The sequence below is a fragment of the Macaca fascicularis genome, chromosome 13 (assembly GCF_037993035.2).
Source record: "Macaca fascicularis isolate 582-1 chromosome 13, T2T-MFA8v1.1".
Taxonomy (NCBI): domain Eukaryota; kingdom Metazoa; phylum Chordata; class Mammalia; order Primates; family Cercopithecidae; genus Macaca; species Macaca fascicularis.
The window spans coordinates 79225514-79244984 of record NC_088387.1 but is presented as its reverse complement, the minus strand read 5'-3'; the positions used below and the strand labels follow the sequence as shown (position 1 = coordinate 79244984).

At 43.0% G+C, this 19471-nt stretch overlaps 1 pseudogene; it reads right to left on the bottom strand.

Annotated features, from left to right (window-relative positions):
• Window positions 1-14736: 14736 nt before the first annotated feature.
• Window positions 14737-16789, bottom strand: LOC102146189 (cysteine and histidine-rich domain-containing protein 1-like; annotated as a pseudogene).
• Between the last annotated feature and the right edge of the window lie 2682 nt (window positions 16790-19471).

Here is a 19471-nt window from a genome sequence, read left to right as displayed (position 1 = left end):
CTGGCCATCAGGGTGAAACCCCGTATCTACTAAAAATAGAAGAATTAGCCGGGTATGGTGGCACATACCTGTAATCCCAGCTACTCGGGAGGCTGAGGTGGGAAGATCTCTTGAATTCGAGAGACGGAGGTTGTGGTGAGCTGAGATGGCACCCCTGCACTCCAGCCTGGGCCAGACCTGTCTAAAAACAAAAACAACAACAAAAACACCTTGCGGCCTCGCGCAGTGGCTCACGCCTGTAATCCCAGCACTCTGGGAGGCCAAGGTAGGCGGATCACGAGGTCAGGAGACCATCCTGGCTAACACTGTGAAATCCCGCCTCTACTAAAAATACAAAAAATTAGCCAGGCGTGGCGGCGTGTGCCTGTAATCCCAGCTACTTGGGAGGCTCAGGCAGGAGAATTGCTTGAACCCGGGAGGCGGAGGTTTCTGTGAGCCGAGATCGTGCCACTGCACTCCAGTCTGGGCGACAGAGCGAGACTCCGTTTCAAAAAAAAAAAACAAAAAACAAAAAAAAACAAAAACCAACAAATTGCTTACTTTCTTAAACAAACAAAAACAAAAACAAAACAACCCAATAGCTTTAATGGGATATAATTCCTGTACCATACAACTCGTCCATTTTAGAGTGTACAGTTCAATGGATTTTAGTATGTTCACAGGTAAGTACAATCATCACCACAGTCAATTTTCAAACATTTTCAAACATTTTCATCACCTCAAGACTAGTTCTCACCCTCCCACCTTCCATCCTGTTCCCCTACCAGCCCTAAGCAATCACAAAGCCACCTTTTGTCTCTGTAGATTTCCCTAGTCTGGACTTTCCTACGAATGGAATTATACAGCATGTGGTCTTTTGTAATTGGCTTTTTCACTTTATAATGTTTTCAAGATTCATCCATATTGTACCATATATCACTGCTTCATGTCTTTTTGTGACTAATAGTCCATCGTATCGATTCTTTCCATTTTTTAATAATGGAGAAAGGGTTGGCATTTTCAAAAGGAAATTTGCCAAAAACTGCTTTGTAAGAGGTGATTAATTTTAAAATGCACAAAGCAGAAAAGTGATCAGACTCGGTAAGTGCAGGTTTCTAACCTTCACAGGTAACTCACTGACCACCAGGAGTCTCTTAGGTACTTCTCAGAGCTCAGCTCAAAGCAAGATCCCAAACAGACAACAATAAATGAATGAGAGATCATTCTGTCAACCTCCTATCACAGAGAAATTCCTTCCACAAAACCCCAGCTCCTATTTGAAAACTACAAGCATCACAATTTCAGTTCCTCTCAAGGCAACCTATTCCATTTTCCAACAACTGTTATGGTTAGAACATTCTTCAATATTGTTTCTGTCCCTGCTGGTTACTGCTGGAATGGCAGTGGCTTTGGCAACTGTTCCTCTGTTAAGATGGTAGAGTTGGAAGGAAGCTAAACTAGTTGTTCTTTCCTTAATTTAGAAATCTTCAGCTAAGAAATTGATTAGGCCATAAACAACAAACATACTGTGAACCTATTTGTGGTCCAATGTCTTTTTTTTTTTTTTTTTGAGATGGAGTCTCGCTCTGTCGCCCAGGCTGGAGTGCAGTGGCCACATCTCAGCTCACTGCAAGCTCCACCTCCCGGGTTCATGCCATTCTCCTGCCTCAGCCTCCCGAGTAGCTGGGACTACAGGTGTCCGCCACATCGCCCGGCTAGTTTTTTGTATTTTTTAGTAGAGACGGGGTTTCACCATGTTAGCCAGGATGGTCTCGATCTCCTGACCTCGTGATCCACCCGTCTCGGCCTCCCAAAGTGCTGGGATTACAGGCTTGAGCCACCGCGCCTGGCCTGGTCCAATGTCTTAAAGTGATGTTGATAGAATTTTTTAAGGTTGTGGTGGGTGATAAAAATCAAGTCAGCAGGGCATGGTGGCTCACACCGTAATTCCAACACTTTGGAAGGCTGAGGCAGAAGGATTGCTTGAGCCCAGGAGTTCAAGACCAGCCTGGGTAACATGGGGAACCCTGTCTCTACAAAAAATACATAAATTAACCCAGTGTGGTGAGGCACACCTGTAGTCTCAGCTACTTGGGAGGCTGAGGTGGGAGGCTCACCTGAGCCCAAGAGGTAGAGGCTGCAGTGAGCTGAGATTACACCACTGCACTCCAGCCTGAGTGATTCTGTCTCAATTAAAAAAAAAATCAAGTCAGAATACAGGAAAATGCTTTAAAAACCACAAAGTATTATGACATTTTGATTAGCATCAGATCACTGGCTTAGGCCTGACTATACTGTGTAGTGGCTTCAAGAAGGAAGTGGGTAAGTACGAAGTGACCAAACTGGGAAGGAAGCTTGAAGTGACAACTGAACAGCCCCAGGCCCCAGCAGGAGAGAAACCTGATGTAACCCAGGCTGACCTTGGCTTTGTAGAATGCTTGGATGAAGACAAGCTCATCAGAGCTAGGGGTGACACAGCCTGAAAGGAGTGCACATTCAGTAGAATTTGGAAGAAGAGTGGAGCCAATCCAGAGACAAATGTTTCTGACAAATGACAAGATGCAATTTTCATAGAGATAATTGTAAGTCTATGTTCAGTTCAAAGTGCCATGTGTGAGGATGCCTGGCTTGACAGCTGTTTGCATGTAAAAGATCTGGGGATCTCGGATGTGTGCAACCTTGGTCGTGCCAGCAGTGTGACCCAACTGCTAAGAATGTCAACCGATTATTAATGCATTACTATATAATGCATTACATGGTGTAGTGTCAGGGATCACAAAACAGCCATCTGTGGAACAAATCTAGCCTGCAGACAGATTTTGTTTGGCCTTCCAGCACTAACTTGCAAAGTACTGACATTAAAAAAAAATCATTTGCCTACATATTCGGAGATTTCACAGAAATGCTGAGATTTTCAGTTTCTAATGAAAAGTCAGGGCTGGGTGCGGTGCCTCACGCCTGTAATCCCAGCACTTTGGGAGATGGAGGTGGGTGGATCACCTGAGGTCAGGAGTTCAAGACCAGCCTGGCCAACATGGCGAAACCCCATCTCTACTAAAAATACAAAAATTAGCCGTGCCTGTAGTCCCAGCTACTGGGGGGAGCTGAGGCAGGAGAATCTCTTGAACCTGGGAGGCGGAGGTTGCAGTGAGCCGAGATCACACCACTGTATTCCAGCCTGGGAGACAGAGTGAGACCTTGTCTCAAAAAAAAAAAAAAAAAAAAAACAAGTCAGAAGCCCAGCCATCTGGGGCCTTTATTCCTACATAGCAAGACTGACTGCCCAACTTGGATGTGTATGTGGCTTTTGGTTTGCCACGGTCCCTGTCACTCTCTATTAGTCTCCAACACAGAGGTAGGTGCCAGCTGCCATGATTTACTGGCTTGCTTTGCTGTTTTCTTTATCCCAGACTCATTTCAGTCATTTGTAACCTACAGATATTGAGTGTGTGGCCTCCATATGGGTAAAAGGAGGGGGTCCTGTTGAACTCTCAGTAGGTCAGAACACAGCCAGAGGGCTGTGATCTGTAGAAACAAGCTCATTTAAATTCAACAAAACAAAACCAAAGCCCAATTCTTTATTATGGAAAATTTCAAACATACACAAAAGTAGAGAGAACAGTATAGTTAACCCCCATGTTTCCGCTTTAAAGAATTGTCAACATTGTTTCATCTATATCCTTCCCACAACATTCACCCCTTACCCCTGGAATATTTTGAAGGAAATCCTAGATATGGTTTAATTTAACCTGTCAACACTTCAGCATATATACCCAACAGCTAATCACTTTTTTAAAAAAGCATAACCACAGTATGATTATTACACCCAACAAGAGTAATAATAATTACTTAGCTTCATCTCATATATCATCTGCATTCAAATTGCTACCCATATCTCTCAAAAATATTTTTACAGTTGGTTTGTTTGAATCAAGATCCAAACATGGGGCGTACTTGGCATTTGATTGGTGTATCCTTTAAGTCTCTTTTAATCTATTCCAACTCCCTCTCTTTCCACCCCCTTTTATGACATTTCTTTGTTGACCTTTAGAATTTCCCACAGATTTTGGCTAATTATGTGCTCAAGGTTTTCTTCAGCCCCATGTTCTTCAATCCCTCAAGGCAATTATATCTAGAAGCTTTACAGTATTCAGATTATTTTCCCCCTAAAATATATTCTAGATGGTACTGTGTGCTATTGCATTACAAAAGAAAGTACATAATGTCTGGTTGTCCCACATTTAGAAATATTACTTTTGATTGATGATTTCAGCATGGTCAGCAAAATCCATCCATTATAAAATCCTTCATCAGCCTCTAATCCTTCATCAGCATGGTCGGCTGAATCCATCCATTAAAAAATCCTTCACCAGCCTCTAACCTAATGTTTTAGCAGCCATTGATTATCTTGGTCTAAACCTATTATTTTTATTGAGGATTCCCCAATGGCGCTTTTCTATTATTCCTTCTGCATTTATGACTATGGAAGCACAATTCACATAAGAAAGACTAGATAATTGCTTGATTCTTTCTCTTTTTGATTCCCTAATAATTTCTAAAGATAACCAATAAGTTTTACATTTTAAAGCTTTTTTTGAGTTATAGTTTATGTACAATGAACTGCATTAATAATGTTGAATAGCTTTTCATATGCTTATTAGACATTAATATATCCTCTTTGGTGAAGTATTTTTTTGTTTTTGTTTTGTTTTGTTTTTGAGATGGGGTCTTGTTCTGTCCCCCAGCCTAGAGTGCGGTGGCGTGATATCACAGCCTCAAACTCCTGGATTCAAGCAATCCTCTTGTCACAGCCTCCCCAGTAGCTGGGACCATAGGTGCGAGCCACCACTCTGGGCTTCTGTCTGCTTTTTATTGAGTTGCTTCTCTTTTCATTATTGGGTTGTAGAGCTTTTCTGTATAATCTAGATATAGTTCCCTTGTTGGATATATAATATGTATATTTTTTGAGACAGAGTCTTGCTCTGTCACCCAGGCTGGAGTGCAGTGGTGCAATCTCAGCTCACTGCAATCTCCGCCTCCCAGGTTCAACTGATTCTCCTGCCTCAGCCCCCTGAGTAGCTGAGACTACAGGTGCACACCATCATGCCCAGCTAATTTTTGTATTTTTAGTAGAGACAAGGTTCACCATGTTGGCCAGACTGGTCTTCAACTCCTGACCTCAGGTGATCCATCCACCTCGGCCTCCCAAAGTGCTGGGATTTCAGGTGTGAGCCACTGTGCTTGGCCTGTGGATATATAATTTGTAATTTCTTCCAGTTTGTGGCTTGGGTTTTCATTTTTTAATGTCTATTAAAGAGCAAAATCTTAACATTTTGATGAAGTTCAATTCATTGATTTCTTTACCCATTATTGATTGTACTTTTGGTGCTTGATTGTACTTTTGGTGCTACATCTAAGTAACCTTTGTCTAACTCAAGGTCACCAAGATTTTAGTCCATGACTTAGTTCTTACATTTAGGTTTATGCTCCATTTTGAGTTGACTTAATTTTTGTGTATGGTGTGAGGTAAGGGTCTTATTTTGAGAGGGGGTGGGATATGTGGGTATCTAAATTATGGCACAATTTGTTGAAAAGCTTATTCTTTCCTGATTGAATTGCCTTGGTATCTTATCAAAAATAAGCTGTCCATAAATGTGTTGCTCTGTTGCTGTACTTTCATTCTGTTCTATTGACCTGTCAGTATAGTGTCATGCCAACACTACACTGTGCTGATTACTGTACATTTAGAGTAAGTTTGGAAACTAGGTATTATAAATTCTCCAATTTTTTTTTTTTTTTTTTTGAGACAGAGCCTTGCTCTGTCACCCATGCTGGAGTGCAGTGGTGCAATCTTGGCTCACTGCAAGCTCCACCTCCTGGGTTCACGTCATTCTCCTGCCTCAACCTCCCAAGTAGCTGGGACTACAGGCGCCCACCACCACAACCGGCTAATTTTTTGTATTTTAATAGAGACAGGGTTTCACCGTGTTAGCCAGGATGGTCTCGATCTGCTGACCTCATGATCCTCCCGCCTCAGCCTCCCAAAGTGCTGGGATTACAGGCGTGAGCCACCGTGCCTGGCCTATAAATTCTCCAGTTTTGTTCTTCTCTTTCAAAATGGTTTTGGCCATTACAGGTCCTTTACATTTTCATATAAATTTTAGATTCAGTTTACCAATTTCTATGAAAAAGTCTGCTTGGATTTGATAGAAATTCTGTTAAATGTATTGATCAATACATTCAACAATTTGAGAATTACCTTCTTCAAAATATGTCTTCTGCAGATCACCTGAGGTCAGGAGTTCGAGACCAGCCTGGCCAACATGGTGAAACCCCATCTCTACTAAAAATACAAAAATTAGCTGGGTGTGGTGGCGGATGCTTGTAATCCCAGCTACTTGGGAGGCTGAAGCATGAGAATTGCTTGAACCTGGGAGGCAGCAGAGGTTGCAGTGAGCTGAAATCACACCACTGCACTCCAGCCTGGGGGATAGAGTGAGACTCTGTCTCCAAAAAAAAAAAAAAAGTCTTCTGATTCCATAAACACAGAATATCTCTCCATTTATTTAGGCCTTCCATTTCTTTAAGCAATGTTTCATAGTTTTTTCTTTTTAAGACAGGTCTCAAAAAATGTAAATGTATGTGTTCAATGTATTGATCAATACATTCAACGATTTCAGAATTACCTTCTTAAAAGTGTGTCTTCTGATTCCATAAACACAGCATACCTCTCAATTTATTTAGGCCTTCAATTTCTTTAAGCAATGTTTTGTAGTTTTTTGTTTTTGTTTTTTTTTTTTTTTTGAGACAGGGTCTCACTCTGTTGTCCAGGCTGTAGTGCAGTGGTGCAATTATGGCCCACTGCAGCCTCAACTTCCTGGACTCAAGTGATCCTCCCATGTCAGCCTTCCAAGTAGCTGGGACTACAGGCACATGCCACCACGCCTGGTTATTTTTTGTAATTTTTGCAGAGGCAGGGTTTTGCCATGTTGCCCAGGCTGTTCTCAAACTCCTGGGCTCAAATGATCCTCCCTCCTTGGCCTCCCAAAGTGCTGGGATTACAAGGGTGAGCCACAAGGCCTGGCCCTATTTCTTTATTAAATATTTTGTGAATTCACGGTGAAGTTCTGTGGGCCTACAGTTTTCCTTGTGAGAAGGTTTTTTGTTTTGAAAATCCTGTAAGTTTAAGAGTTTAATATGTGTAAAGCTATTGAGGTTATCTATTAATTCTTGAGTATACTTAAGTACTTTGTGTCTTTCAAAAAGTCTATTTCATTTGATTTCTTACATTTATTGGCATAAAATTTTCACAATAGTCCCTCTCCTTATCTTTCTAAATTATCTGTAAGATCTGTAGTGATGTCCCTTCTCTAATTCCTAATATAGGTAATTTGCGTCTTTTCTCTCTCGCTCTCTCTTTTTAAAAAAATCAGTTTGGTTAGGGGTTTTTTACTTTCATTTATCTTCTCAAAGAATTAGCTTTTGGCTGGGCATGGTGGCTCATGCCACTTTGGGAGGCTGAGGTGGGTGGATCACTTGAGGTCAGGAGTTTGAGACCAGCCTGGCCAACATGGTGAAACCCCATCTCTACTAAAAATACAAAAAAATTAGCTAGTGGGTGGGTGCCTGTAATCCTAGCCACTTGGGAGGTGCACCACTGCACTCCAGCCTGGGTGACAGAGTGAGGCTCTCAAAACAAACAAACAAACAAAAACCAAAAACCTCTTTTTACAATTTTTTCATTTTTATTTTTTTGAGATTTTAGTTTTACTTTTCCTATGGTGCTGATAAAAACTCTTTTGTTAATGAGTATATTCTTTCCCTTTGAAAATTTCATTCTGCCTATTCCTCTGTCTAAGACTAAGGTCTTTTCACTCATTTCCTTTTAATCTTCTTTTTTTCTTTACATTTATTTTTATCTTATCTATTTTCTTCTTCTTTTTAACTTGAACTGTAAAACTGAATTACCTTTAATTGCCTGGATTCTCCCTGCTGGTTGAGTCCCCCCCAGGGGGTACAGGCAGGCAGTTGGGGTAGAGTCTAAGCTCTGGGAAAGCCTGGTGGGGTAAGGAGCTTTGCTTCCTTATTTTGGTTCTCGGTCTTTCCCCAGTAAATCTTTGGCACAACAACTTTTGACCTTAGTGATCTAGGGGACTAGATGCCCCTCCGTTTCTTATAACAATAGGTCATCCATGGTGACTGCGGTTGAAACTCCAAGGAACATGGATCCTGGAAAAGAGAGGACTGAGGATGGATTTCTGAGCTGCTTTCAAATATTTGTGAAAGAAGAAATAGTCACAGACAGTGTTGCCCTAGAGAAAAGAACATGAGGCCAGGCACGGTGGCTCATGCCTGTAATCCCAGCACTTTGGGAGGCCGAGGCAGGTGGATCAGGAGGTCAGGAGTTTGAGACCAGCCTGGCCAACACGGTGAAACCCCGTCTCTACTAAAAATACAAAAATTAGCTGGGTGTGGTGGTGCGCACCTATAATCCCAGCTACTCAGGAGGCTGAGGCAGGAGAATTGCTTGAACCTGGGAGGTGGAGGTTGCAGTGAGCTGAGATCATGCCATTGCACTACAGCCTGGGCAACAGAGTGAGACTCAGTCTCAAAAAAAAAAAAAAAAAAAAAGAGAAAAGAATATGAGCTTAGAACTAGAGCCCGTGGGTGATGACCACAAGGAGGCAAACTTATTTTTAAAGTAATTAGCACTGTTGAGAAATAGGATGGGTTGACCAATGGAGTGCATTTCCCAGATTTAAAAGTGATTGAGGCTGAGTGATTGAGGCTCATGCCTGTGGTACCAGCACTTTGGGAGGCTGAAGTTGGAGGATTGCTTCAGCCCAGGAGCTCAAGACCAGCTCAAGACCAGCCTGGGCAACATAGTGAGACCCCATCTCTACCAAGAAAAAAGTGATGGAGCAGAAGCTGGGAGAAGAGAGTCTTGCATTGGCTGGGAGATTGCTTTGGGTAGTATGGACATTTAACAATATTAATCCTTCCAATCCGTGAACATGGAATATTTTTCCATTTCTGGTGTCCTCTTCAATTTCTTTCATTAGTGTTTTATAGTTTCATTATAGAGATCTTTCATTCCTTTGGTTAATTCCTAGGTATTTAATGTTATGTGTGGCTATTGTAAATGGGATTACTTTAACAATTTCTTTTTCACATTGTTCACTGTTGACATACAGAAATGCTACTGAATTTTGTATGTTGATTTTGTATTCTGCAAATGTACTGAATTTTTTTTATCAGTTCTAATAGTTTTCTTGTGGAATCTTTAGGTTTTCCCAAATCTAAGATCATATCATCTGCAAAAAAGGATAATTTGACTTCTTCCTTTCCATTTTGGATGCCCTTTATTTCTTTCTCTTGCCTGATTTCTCTAGCTAGGACCTCCAGTAATATGTTGAATAACAGTGGTAACAGTGGGCATCCTTGCCATGTTCCAGATCTTAGAGAAAAGACTTTCGGTTTTCCCACATTCAGTATGGTACTAGCCATGTGTCTATCATACATGGCTTTTATTATGTTGAGGTGTGTTCATTCTATCCCCAGTTTTTTTTTTTTTGTTTTTTTTTTTTTGAGATGGAGTCTCACTCTGTCCCCCAGGTTGGAGTGCAGTGGCTTGATCTTGGCTCACTGCAAGCTCTGCCACCCAGGTTCACGCCATCCTCCTGCCTCAGCCTCCCGAGTAGCTGGGACCACAGGGGCCCACCACCACACCTGGCTAATTGTTTTTATATTTTTAGTAGAGATGGGGTTTCACTGTGTTAGCCAGGATGGTATCGATCTCTTGACCTCGTGATCCACCCGTCTCGGCCTCCGAAAGTGCTGGGATTACAGGCGTGAGCCACCGCGCCCGGCCTATCCCGTTTTTTTGAGGGTTTTTATTATGAAGGGATGTTGAATTTTATCCAATGCTTTTTCAGCATCAGTTGAAATAATCATATGGTTTTTGTCTTTCCTTCTGTTGATATGATGTATCACATTGATTGATGTTTTGTGTTGAACCATCCTTGCTTCCCAGGGATAAATCCCACTAGTTGCGAAGAATTATCTTTCTAATATATTGTTGAATTTGGTTTGCTAGTATTTTGTCGAGGATTTTTGCATCAATATTCATCAGAGGTACTGCCCTGTAGTTTTCTCTTTTTGATATGTCTTTGTCTGGGTTTGGTATCAGGGTAATTCTTGCCTCACAGAATGAGTTTGGAAGTATTCCCTCCTCCTCTGTTTTTTGGAATAGTTTGGGTAGGATTGGTAGTAGTCTTTTAAATGTTTGTTAGAATTCAGCAGTGAAGCCATCAAGTCCTGTGCTTTTCTTTTCTGGGAGACTTTTTATTATGGCTTCAATCTCATTAGTTGTTACTGGTCTGTTCAGGTTTTTGATTTCTTCCTGGTTCAATCTTGGTAGGTTGTACACATCTAGGAATTTGTCTATTTCTTCTAAATTTTCCAATTTATTGGCATATAGTTGCTCATAGTAGCCACTAATGACCCTTTGAGTTTTTGTGGTATCACAAAAACAGTAGTAATGTCTCTTTTTAATTTCTGATTTTATTTATTTGGATCATCTCTCTTTTTTTCATAGTCTGGCTAAAGGTTTGTCAATTTTGTTTAACTTTTCAAAAAAACAAACTTTCTGTTTCATTGATCTTTTGTATTTTTTAAATTTCAATTTAATTTATTTCTGCTCTAATCTTGATGATTTCTTTCTATGTAATAATTTTTGGTTTGTTTACTCTTGCTTTCCTAGTTCTTTAAGATGCATTATTAGATTGTTGATTTGAATTTTTTCCTCTTTTTTGATGTGGGCACTTACAGCTATAAACTTCCCTGCTAGTACTGCTTTTGCTGTATCCCATAGGTTTTGATATACTGTGTTTACATTATCATTTGTTTCAAGAAATTTTTCAATTTTCTTTTTAATTTCTTCATTGACCCACTGGTCATTCAGGAGCATATTGTTTAATTTCCATGTATTTGTATAGTTTCCAAAATTCCTCTTGTTATTAATTTCTAGTTTTATTCTATTGTGGTCAGAGAAGATGCTTGATGTTATTTCAATTTTTTGAATGTTTTAAGACTTGTTTTGTGACTTAGCATATAGTCTATCCTTGACAATGATTCATGTGCCGAGGAAAATAATGTGTATTCTGTGGCTCTTGGATGAAATGTAGTGTAAATATCTTTTAGAGCCATTAGGTCTATAGTACAGATAAAGTTTGATGTTTCTTTGTTGAGGTTTTGTTTGGAAGATCTGTTTAATGCTAAAAGTTGTGTGTTGAAGTCTCCAACTATTATTGTATTGGGTCCTATCTCTCTCTTTAGCTCTAATAATATTTCTTTTATATATCTGGGTGCCCCAGTGTTGGGTACATATATGTTTAAAATTGCTATATCCTTTTGCTGAATTGACCCCTTTCTCATTATATAATGACCTTCTTTGCCTCTTCTTACAGTTTTTGTCTTGAAATCTATTTTGTCTGATATAACTACAGTGACTCCTGCTCTTTTTTGTTTCCATTGGCATGAAATACCTTTTTCCATCCCTTTATTTTCAGTCTCCATATGTCTTTACAGGTGAAGTATGTTTCTTGTAGGCAACAGATCAATGGGTCTTGTTTTTTTTTACCCGTTCAGCCAGTCTGTGTCTTTTGACTGGAGAGTTTAGTTTATTTACATTCAATGTTATTCTTCATAAGGACCTACCTCTGCCATTTTCTTATTTGTTTTCTGGTTGTTTTGTGGTCTTTCCTTTCTTCTTTCTTTCATTCATATCTTCCTCTAGTGAAGTGATTTTCTCTGGTGATATGAATGAGTTTCTTGCTTCTTATTTTTTGTGGTAATTTTCAAATTTCTTGATGAGAATTTTCTTTAGAAGGAAGAGGCTAAACCAAAAATTATTGTAATCTTTCAATCTGTTAAACTGGCCCAGGGATAAAGTCAGCATGTCCTTCCCTGTGCTTTTGTACAAAGCCTGGCCCCTCCATCAGCACACCTGCCATTTCCACTATGAGGACTCAAAGTTAACATATTCAAAACACAACTTTGGCTTTTTTCCTCTTCCAAACATGCGCTTCCCCTAGTCCTTCCCATTCCACAAAATGGTCCTTTCATCCATTCACCCAATTCTAACTGAAAAACTTGGGAGACAGCTTTGATTGTACCCTTCTAACTCCTCCTACATCTAATCCATCAGCAAGCCCTGTGTCTTCCTCCAATCTGTTTCCTGAATCCTTGCCCTTCTCCCCATCTGCAGTTTCTGTTATGTCCCACTTAGACGATTGCAGGAGCCTCTTAACTGGCTTCCAACTTCCACTTCTTGTCCCTCTTCAATCCTTTCCCCATACGGAAGCCCAAATTAACCTTTAATGACACAAGTCAGACTCTGTCATTTCCTTGCTTAATGCCACCTATGGCTTTCCACTCCATCTATGGCTTTCCACTGCATGCAGAATAAAATACAAAGGCCTACAGTGGTCCAGATGGCCCCACGTGTCTGCACTGGCTGCTGCCCACCTCGTCAGCTTCAGCTCCCCTCACTCTGTCCCAGCTTGCTATGCTCCAGCGGCTCTTGTCTTCCTAGTTCTTGTTTCTGCCTTGGGGCTTCTGCAATGGCCATTCCTTCCCCAGGAACAGTTTCCCCGGCATCTTAGGATGGCTAGCTGCTCAACCATCAGGGCTCAGTCAAATATCACCTTCTTAGAGATGCCTTTGAACATAGTCTCTCCCTACCAAATTATTCTGTTTGTCTCTTTCTCATTATATTTACTATGATCTAAATTTATTACACTTTTATACAAGTGTTAATTGCTTATCTTGCATCATTAGGATATCAGTTCCTACTGGGCCAAGCTAGTAGGTACTCAACAAATATTTAATGAATGAATGGCAGAAAGTGGAGAAGCAGCACACAGGCACATACTCTAAAGCTGAGAAGAGGGCACGTGTCCAGGTGCTTCGGGTGTGCTTTGCAGATTCAGGGCTGAAGCCTGGTGTTTAGAAAATTCTTTTCAGTCTTTCCAAGGTCTCATCCCCAAGCACGTGCGTGCCCTGCCTCAGGTGGCATCCTGATGGGCTGAAGAGTAATGCTCTCACTACATGCCAATGAGAAACCACAGCCTGAGAGTGTTGGAGCCGTGGCTCGCAGACATTGGTGTTTATAAGAATCATCTGGGGAGCTTGTTACAAAGCACGTTCCTGGGTTACGGCCCTAGAGATTCTATCAACTCTACTGATGAAGTCCTGGAGCTAGACTGTGAGGCAACACAAGGACTGGGTGACCATTTTGTCCAGTTTTAGCCCTGAAGGCCTCAACTTCCAGAACATTCCTCAGTGCCTGGCAAACCAGGTTGGTTTGTTGCTCTAATGGAAGATGTTCAGAGAGGCAAGGGGTAGCTGATGAAGTAGTGAAGAATGGTTTTTTGCAGGAGCTGAGGGGGTTTCTTATCCTAGGCATTGGTTTTTGGCTGCCTTCTTGGCCTTGCCTTTGAGCCAGTCTAGGTTTCTCAGCCTCTAAGCCCAGATAGAAGGGTAAGGAAACCATTGTTTCTTAGACACCTGCAATGAACTGTCTGCTGCTCTACATTTTTTATTACCTAATTTATTCCTCAGAAGCCTTTTTTGACTCCCATTTTAGAGACAAGCCACTGAGGCTGGATAATGGTTCTGTACTTGCCCAAGCTCAGACATCTGCAAAACGGAGGAGATGGGAGCAACAAAATCCACCTGACTCAGAAACCCGGCCCTTTCTATGTGTTTTGCTGAGGCGGAGGATGGGGGGCAGAGATGTGGCTGGGACCTTATCTTGACAGATGTCCCTCAGTCCAGGGGGATGGGGCTCTCTTGGGATCTAGGGAAGACCCCAGTGACTAGACAGTGAACTACCTTTTTTTTAAAAAAAGAATTAAACTATTTTATTTAACATGTCATAGATAGTCATAAAGCAAGTCCATGCATTTAGTTTTCTGATATCCTAATGTATTTCCACAAACCTTTTAAGTCTATAATTTTATATAGTTTTTCATCAAGGAGGCAAGATATATGTAATTTCTCTTTTTTTTTTTTTTTTTAAGATGGAGTCTCGATCTGTCACCCAGGCTGGAGTGCAGTGGCGCGATCTCGGCTCAGTGCAAGCTCTTCCTCCCAGGTTCAAACAATTCCCCTGCCTCATCCTCTCGAGTAGCTGGGACTACATGCACATGCCACCACGCCTGGCTAAATTTTGTATTTTTAATAGACATGGGGTTTCACCATGTTGGTCAGGATGGTCTCGAACTCCTGAACTCGTGATCCACCCACCTTGGCCTCACAAAGTGCTGGGATTACAGGCATGAGCCACCATGCCCGGCCTATAATTTCTTTCTATATGTAACTAATTAAAGGTTTTTAAGAGGGTTTAATCTCTAAATCAGTAACAATTTAGTCATAACACCATACAAACACATTTAAATATTCAGGAAAGAGATTTTTAAGATTATTGCTTAGTCTTATAAAATGGTGAATTTTAACCAAATTGATACCTCTGTATTCTTATTTATGTTTCCTATACTCTTACATCATACTGCTTGGCAAGTAATGTAAGTTTTGACATAATTTAAAAATTCAATTATTGTAAACAAATTCTAATTTGTTAAACAATTTATATATTCCCCTTTACTAACTACACTGCCTCAAAATTAATCCTCCTTAAAAAAGTAATCATCCCACATAGAAAAAACTGCAGAACTTCCTCTTTCTTAAATATTTTCAAATAATGTAAAAACACAAATCCATGAAAAAACTGATTAAAAATTGACATTTCATCTTCCTTTACTAATTATGGAATAATAGAAAGACGTAAAAATCATGTTCCTTAATATTTCTCTGCTTAACAGAGAAATATGAAGAAATACTGCAATTATGGTTGTGGGCTATTTTCTAGCTTCTTCAAGTACGGGACACAACTATGGTTCCTACCAGTAAGGAGAAATGAATAATCAATCTTACATAACACAAAAGAAAGATGAGAGGTTCAAAAAGATAAACTGACTTTGGCATTTTTAAGAACCTAATGTTAACCCTGAAATGCCAGATTGAGTAACACAACAACAAAACAAAAGATGACAGCAGCAAGCCACCACTTCACACAGTATTAAGATTTCTGAAATACGTAATAGCCTTCCTCCCATGTCCCGCCCAATCTGTTGTGTTGTCTTTTTGTTTTTGCTGCTTTTTGACTGCAGGCAGTTCAAGGCTTGCCCACTGCATAGGTTCAGCTTTTCTTATAGTGATCTCAATCTTTGTTGCAGTCATAGTTACATAAATTCGCTTCACATCAGTCACATCCCGTAATTTCACATTTTGATGAAATTCCTTCTCTCCTTCAAATCCAATGTGCACATTTAACAATGTGCTATGTACTTCTACTCGACTAAGTTCTGGAAGTGAATTTTTAGCATATACTGAAATGGTAACTTCACCTTCAGTCTGATGCCAGTCATGTCTACATGGAACAACATTTTCCCCAGCATCCTTTTTAGCCCACATATGTTTCCCTGTTGTACAGCCCTCTTGGGCTAAGAATGTATTAAAATCAGAAGTTTTTCTTCTACAACAGCTCCAGTATTTCATTCCCTCGTGGAAAATAGGTACTCCAGAATGATACACACAGACTTCTTCTAGACTCTCTAGACCCCGATATATCTTTGAACACCCTCCATTCTTACATGAAATCCCAATCTTAATTTCATCAGTCTTCTTCTTTCTTTTCTTTCGTTCTTTCTTTTTTTTTTGACGGAGTCTTACTCTGTCGCCAGGCTGGAGTGCAGTGGTGCAATCTTGGCTCACTGCAACCTCTGCCTCCCAGGTTCAAGCAATTCCCCTGCCTCAGCCTCCCAAGTAGCTGGGACTACTGGTGTGCACCACCATGCCCGGCAAATATTTTGTATTTTTAATAGAGATGGGGTTTCACCATGTTGGCCAGGAGATTCTGGATCTCCTGACCTCGTGATCTGCCTGCCTCTGCCTCCCAAAGAGCTGGGATTATGCTGGGATTACAGGCGTGAGCCACCGCACCCAGCCGCTTCTCCTTCTCCTTCTTTCTTCCTTTTCAGACGGAGTCTGCTCTGTTGCCAGGCTGGAGTGCAGTGGCGCCCTCTCGGCTCATTGCAACCTCCGCCTCCTGGGTTCACGCCATTCTCCTGCCTCAGCCTCTTGAGTAGCTGGGACTACAGGCGCCCGCCACCTCGCCCGGCTAATTTTTGTACTTTTAGTAGAGACGGGGTTTCACCATGTTGGCCAGAATGGTCTCGATCTCTTGACCTCGTGATCTGCCCTCCTCGGCCTCCCAAAGTGCTGGGATTACAGGTGTGAGCCACCGCGCCCGGCCTTTTCTTATCTTCTTCGTTTCCTGATGACAGTTTAAGTTTATCAGGTGCTTGTTTTGGGGAGGCAGGTATTTTTAATTCCAAATTTGTCATTGGTTCATCTGGGCTTGGCCTTTTTATTGCTTCTATTGGCTTTGGGGCTTGAATGATGTGTTCCTGAAATTTGGGTTTCAGTTCAAGTAGTTCTTTCTTTTCAGTAGTCTTGACTTCAGGTTTGACTGGCTCAGGCGGCTTCTCACTATTATGTCTACCTTTTGCACAGCCTACAATGCTTAAGAAATCAGACAAATCAGTTGTTCTTCTCTTACATCAAGACCAACCCTTTAATGCATCGTGAAAGATTGGAACACCTGGGTGGCATGTGCAAGCGTCATCGGAATTGGTCCAGGATCGAAGGGCTGACCGCAGCCCCGGTTGTAGCACAGCAAGGCCATTTTCTTTTCCCACCGTCACAGGCAAGACCCAAACCGTGTCGCTGGCACCGGCCTCGACATGAACTATTTATTGTAAGGATTTCTGTGGGCCCGCTCTGAGCCGCCGTTTCTGGCCCTGCAGACGGATTTCTACCACACGGTGGCGCTGCGGCTCTGCCATAGAAGTCTCACTTTGCTCCAGAGCCAGGCAGGGCCGGCCAGAGGACCAGCCTCCGACGGCGATTTCATCCGCAGCCTGCGGGGCATCGTGGGGCCTATCTGTAGCTTTCAGCCTTTCCTGGACCCTACCAGGACAAGAAGAGAGGGGAGAGGTGCGAAGGAGGTCTGGAGAGGAGGAGGCTTGGGACAATGCAGAGTCCTGATAGTGAGGGTGACCGCTGACCGCTGTCAGGAGGGACATGGACCGCTGCCGAGGAATAATGGGATATCCCACCCGCCCAGTCATCTCCTACGCCGGGAAAAGGGAAGAGCTGCTCCCCCATGGTCTGTGCGGGTGGGAGGGGTCTCGGGCAGAGAGGAGACACTTTTTCTGTCCTCCAGGCTGTTTCTGCCAAGTGAAGGCCTGGGCTGGAAGAGCCAGGAGCAAATGAGAGAGTTGGGTGCTGAGCACCCAGCGGGAGAGGATGCGTCCCGGTCATCACACACCTGCTGACCACACATCTCTGTGAGGTCCCCCCACATACTCCGCCTGCAGTTGCCATTTGGGAAAATGATTCTTGCCTCTTTCACCGTCTGTTTTGTAGGTTACGACTCATTTACGGGCCTAGGCCAGGACTCGGCTCTTCCAGATCCTTATCGAAAAGCAACATCACACTTGTGCCGAGGGGTTCGAGACCAGCCTGGGCAACAGGACAAACCCACTTCTCTACAAAAAATACAAAATCTGTGCGGAAGGTATGTGAACCCTTGGGAAACGGAGTTGCTGTACACGTGTATCAGGCCTTGAGCCAGCTGCAGAGTGGGCATTACTGCCTGGTGCCCTCCTCCCTCACTCTGCCTCCCTGGATGTTGGGGATGGCCCTGTAAACCTTGTTCATAGGGGTCCCTCGACTTTTGGGACACCTCATCTGAGCACTGAGGAGGGGACACAGCTGTTGGCTGGGAGGCAGGAGACTAAGGGTTGCCTTCAAGCCATCCCCACACATGTGAGCTCATCAGCATTCTGCCCTTTCGTGGGTGTCAGTTGTCTCGTCCATAAAATGGGATGATGTTCTTGTTCCAGCCAGCATACTGGATGACTAAATGAAGGAAGAGGTGAGAAGCTGCATTGGAAAAAGAAACCATTCAGCTGCAAGACATCCTGGTGCAGTTCCTCCAGGCCTAATGGGGTTTGGTTGCCCACCTGGGCTGTGTCTCTTCGTGGCGCCAGCAGGTGGCAGCATTGCTTTTGCATGTGCCGGCTCCACCTCCGGCCTCTCCCAGACATGCAGCGTGTAGGGCAGGGGACCATTCTTCACCCAATTCAATTCAGGGGTCAGGAGAAGGAGGGATCTGAAATGCCCTGAATGGGAAGGGCCTGGAAAGAGAATGAAAACCTCATTCCTCCCCTCAAAAAAAAAAAAAAACAAAACACACAGGTAAGCCAGGAGGGCAGGACCTGGAGCGTGAGCCCAAGAGGGCTAATGTGACCACTCAGGCTCAAGGGGGACCTTACCTCTCTCTGCCACAGCTGTGTTCCCCACCACCTGGAGGAGGGAACTGGGGATCCAGAAGGCTTGGGCCCTTGTCTTTGGTTGGAAAAGTCAGCCGGCATTGCAGTGGGACAGCAGGAACTCCTCTATTTTTGTGTGTGCAACAGGGTTGAAAACTTAATTCACTCTGTAATTTATTTGTGCAGAAAAAAGGTAATTTCCTTATTTATGAGTCTATAATGAATCTGGCTTTTCTTCCAACCCCTGCCTGATGATAAGTGAGAAAAGCAATGAAATTTTCAACTTGATTTAAACCACCTGGGGCCAGAGAGTTTAGCCGGTCTTGTTAAGTGATCTTATTAATTTCTCTTGGATAAAATGCTTAGTTCTCAGACTGCTTTCCCCAGCTTCTCCCAGTGTGGTGCTGTTGGGGTGTTGTAGACAGACAAGGGCAGCTTGTCTGGCATCTGGTAGGAGGCATGAGTTGGGATCCTGGGCTGTGGTGTCCTCTGGACCCAGCAAGGTCCCCTTCTGGGGACACTGATCATACTAGAAGCTGAGTTTATGAAACTCATGCTGCAGTCCCTCCTGATCTGACTAGAGCCCCTGTGGCGCCCCTGGCTGGCCCGCCCTCCGGCACCTGGGCCCCTCCTCCTAGCTGTGCCACCGTGGCCCCGGCAGGGCTGCGGGCTCACAGGAATGGAAGTTGGCTTTGAAAGCTGACCTTCAGTGGTGCCTCTCCCTTACCGGGGAGCCCTGGTGCTGGAGGCAGAGGCCGGGTTAGTTTGCAGCTGCCTGGGATGCCACTTCTTCCCAGAGTTCCAGTGTGAGTTGGGGACAAGGGCTTCTTTCTCTCGGGGAGGGGTGAGTGGGCCAGTGCTTGGCTCTGCTTGTTTGTTATCCTTCTAATCCCCTTCGTACCATCCCCTGGGCAGGAAGGAGGGGACCAACACTCTTCCTCTTCTTGCTCAGTCATCCATTACATAAAACTCCAGGGCCACACCCAAGGAGAGGGATGAGAGAATCCAGGAAACATGCTCTCAAGAGAAGA